The sequence below is a fragment of the Dreissena polymorpha genome, chromosome 8 (genome assembly GCF_020536995.1).
Source record: "Dreissena polymorpha isolate Duluth1 chromosome 8, UMN_Dpol_1.0, whole genome shotgun sequence".
NCBI lineage: Eukaryota > Metazoa > Mollusca > Bivalvia > Myida > Dreissenidae > Dreissena > Dreissena polymorpha.
Window position 1 is genome coordinate 39,971,832 of NC_068362.1, and position 4,409 is coordinate 39,976,240.

Here is a 4,409-nt window from a genome sequence, read left to right on the forward strand (position 1 = left end):
GATTTGATAAAAGGGATGCAAACTATTAATTGTAATGAACTTGATTACAAGTCTGAAAAATAAAAATATTAGTGTTTATTAATTAATTGATTGAATGTAAAAACTTTATTGTGGATACGATTCTGACATATTAAAAAAGCTAATAGGTCTTAATCAACAATTTAAACAAAGTAAGAGCTCGTGTTATAAGGTACCCATAGAGCCATGCTGTGAAACAAATAATATACATTCTTTCAAGTCTACACCCTTCCTTAAGATGACAGGAAGCACATGTTTATCACAGATCCATAAAGAATACATACAGTATACAGCTGTACATACTGATAACATATTTTGTCTGATAAATTTCATGTCACATCAAATTTGATTCAAGTGTAGACCAAGAAACTGTTGAATTTACCGTACATTTCTGTATCAAACACTGTGTATACCATAACAGTCTTCATGGTGCAATTTTTAATCAAATAACCTATATACATGTCCTTGCATAGAAACAGATATAGTATAAAAAAAATCCAATAGCCTGACTATAAAAATATATATAACTTGAATAGTTCGTATGAAGACTACCATAATCAATGCCCGTGGGAGCCTTATATTTTCCTAATGGAAGATGTTCAATAAATTCAAAATACAGCCATAGGCATAATAATTAATACATACCACAACCAGGAAAAAAAATGATTCTGTAGCTGCACGTGCAAACATTTTAGCTAACTATTTATAAAGAGCATGTATTTTCATTAAATATTAAACTTAAACAAAAAATAAGCTATGATAATTTTTTAAAAATGAACAGGGAAGCGTTCATTTGGGGATCCAGCAATTTTTTTGTGTGTCAATTTTGGGCAAAAATTAGGCCGCATTCCCAAGCTCAATAGTATATATTTTTCCTTAATTGCTGCCAGAAATTCCTGATGGAAGGTTTAAAAACAACAATATTTATTAATCAGAATATAAGGTCCATCTCCCTATTCAGCTCAAGGAATTGCACTTAAGTGAATATAACATTTAAATCACTTTTGCCTTTTATTCTCCATTTTATAACAAACCACACCAAGTTTAGTCAAACAACTCAATTTTCAAAACCAAAGGTTCCTGGCCCAATTCCCAAAATAGTAAAAAACACAAACAAATCAGGTAAAAAAGTATGCACATCCCTCAAAATATTTCTCCCAGAATACAAGAAAACCACCCTCCCTCTAATTGGTCTCCCACTCAAGCTTGGGGATTTGTGTATTACAGTTTCCGTGGTATGTTGATGTGTCCCTCGCAGGTAAAATACTGATCAAACACGTCAGCGTAGCCATTATCTTTCCACCACGTGCAGAGCTGCCTGTTCCATGTGCATGGTAACACGTAGAACAACTCCATGTGCTCCACAGATATCAGTGTGTAGAAGTCTTGATCTCCCAGGTGACCTTTAAACATATATTTCTGTGACAGATTCTCTACAACCTGAGATGATATGAGAGAGTTATAGAGCTGTGACGCTCTCATCTTGTCTAAATCAAGCAGAAGAACTCCGCTGTTAAAGCCTGTGGTTCCATTGGGTGGAGGTCCACCTACCATAGTGTCCTTGACCTTGTTTCTGTACATATGAAAGTTATGCCGATACACGGGCTGAGCATCGTTTGCTATGCCCATAATGTTGCTGCTTGAAAACTTATCAAAATGCGTGAACAATTCTGCAACATCAGCATTAAATTTCAGATCTGAATCCAGCAAGACCACTCGGTGCAGTTGTGGAAGGACTCTGTGTATAACTATGGAGAGGAAGAAGAGGGCGTCACTGTAGTATGCCCCAGGCTGATAGCTGAAGAACTTCTGCATGTCGGAAACTATTTCATGCACTTGTCTGGTGATTGAATCAATGTCTAGATGTTGAAGCTGCAAAACAAAAGCTGGACTAATAACCATTCAGAGATTTTTTTTACATGTGAGTCCTGCGTCCTGGACTCACAAAAACCTCTGGGGATGCAAAGTTTTGAATTATGTGAGTCCCAAAAATGCAATGAAATTCTCAAAAATGATATCGTTTATATTTGAACTCATTCTTTCAATTCTGGGACTCATAGATTTGCAAGTAATCGAGTCCCAGGACTCAGATGAGAAAATTTGTAAAAATATCACTGAATATAGAATGGAAAACATTAAAGACCATGGAAAATTTGTAATTTCAGGGCTCTGACACTGTAGAAACTCGGAAAGGCTGAATTATGCTTGATTGGTCATTGTCGGCTCCGGTACTACTTTAGTTACGTATTATGTAACGCGTTCAATGACATCAGATTTAGTGTGGGAATAAAACTCGGGTAAAGTCTAATCTGGCCGGTACATGTAAGTATATTTTCTGTACCCGGTTATATTCAAATATACTTAAGAATGAGCAGGGTACATTTAAGTAGTTTCAAAGCCAACAATGACCAATCGAGCCTGAATCACAATTATGTTGATTGACATTAAATCATTTATTATAAACATTGAATGAAACGAATAAAAAGGACAAAAATGAACCCAGCTTGTGTGTTTTTGGATACTATATTAATAATATCAAAACACAATATCAAGCCGCACATGGATTCAATCTTTCAATGTCTGTCTGAAAATACTTTTTTAACAATCTATCTTCCATAACTATTTAAGGTCAGATCTTAATCATGGCTTACTGTTCAATGTCAAACAAACTTTGGTGGATTATTATGTTTAAGTCTTAAAGTATCTACCTGGTATTTGCTGGAATCTGCCGCCTCCAGAAGAATAGATCTGGCAATCTCCTTGCTTTTTTCATCTCCCAAAATATGAAGATTCACAGGTCGTCGCGCAAATCTGAACATTGATCGCACAGTTGTTTTAAATTTATCTTGAAGACCTGGGTTACTCTCAGCTTTGGTGAAAGTGATCATCACATCATGTCTCTTTTCAACGCCTGTGTCTTTCTCTGATTTAGTCTTAGATTCCAAAATTATATTGTGATCATTTGTCTTAAAATTTTCATTTGGTTTCATAGATTCTTGCATATTTCTAAGGCCAGAAATTTTAGGAGAACTTGCATAGTTGTAGAAACAGTATACCCCAAATATAACTATTAGTAAACACAATACCTGGAGTATTTTTGAAGAATTTATCAGTTTAAAAGCCATCCTTAACAACCCCATTGTGAAAGTGAAAGCGGATATGCGAGCAACGCCTTTAATATGCGGATATTTGAATTATCCCATATCCATCCGGAGATCCTTGGTGGTATTTAGTATGACCGGAGATTATGTGGCATCAAACTTAATAAGCGGTGCATTTCGGTATTTAAAGTAAGTATGAAATTATGTTACTATGGCAGAAATATTTGTCTTTAAAACATAATGCTACCCTTAGCAGTATTTAAATGGCTGCGTTTTTTTCCAAATTGCGAATGTGTTGATGAGAGAATATGGCTCCTCCGGTGAATAAACACCTGAATGTTTTTTTTCAACAGCCAATCAGAAGTCGTCGTGATAGTAAACTGTAAGGGGATAATTAAAACGGCTTGCTGTTGTAATTTCAAGTCAATGCATCCTAACAAGCCAAGAAAAAGGTATAGGAACATGCAATGTAAAATATATTTATGAAAGTCGAAACTTTTAATTAAACCATGAACGACTGACTTTTGGAAAGGTTTAGACGTTTTTAAATGTCACATTGTTCAAGTTTGGACATGAAACTAGATTGTTTTGGCAGCTGTGAACTTGTAAGTGGGTGGGGTGTGCATTAGTTGTTCTCCAGCGATTTTTTTCCCTTCTTTATAAAGTACCCGAAAAAGGTTCTTTCCCCAAAAAGACTACAAAATTTCCAATTGCCGTCTGAAAAATATCCAAAGGGAAGCAGGGAATAATCCAGAATTTACTATTTTTGGGTCCTGAACTCGCAGATTGTAGACCAATGAGTCCCAGGCCAAAATTAATGAGTATACCTTGAAAAAGAATGGGTCCCAAATTTTGAAAGATACCAAGTAGTGAAGAAAAGATGTCTAAATCACACTATCTCAATAACTATACTTGCATTAAACTTTTAAATAATCTCAAAAACTGTTTTGAAACCAAAAACCCAACAAATTCAGAGTTATCACTATCGTGTTTGCCTTCACATAGGCTATAACATTATCTGTTACATGAATGTAACCTGTTATAACATTTCAACTTGATTCAAATCGATGATAATGTTATTGTTAACATCCGAATTGCGAGCTTGATAATATTATTGTTTACGTCCCAATTGCGAGCTGTTGACCTACCATTATTAAAGTTTAGATTTGTTTGTTTGGATTAAGCTTCAACACCTTATTTCGGAGGCATTTTTCTGTATATTTATGACTAAGTTACACAAAGTAAAAATAGGTTTCATTCGGGGACTCGAGAAAATATCATAACACATTC

The 4,409-nt window shown here is 35.0% G+C and overlaps 1 pseudogene; it reads right to left on the reverse strand.

The window, feature by feature from the left end:
* Window positions 1–1,202: 1,202 nt before the first annotated feature.
* On the reverse strand, window positions 1,203–3,171 carry LOC127842946 (xyloside xylosyltransferase 1-like; annotated as a pseudogene).
* Window positions 3,172–4,409: the final 1,238 nt, after the last annotated feature.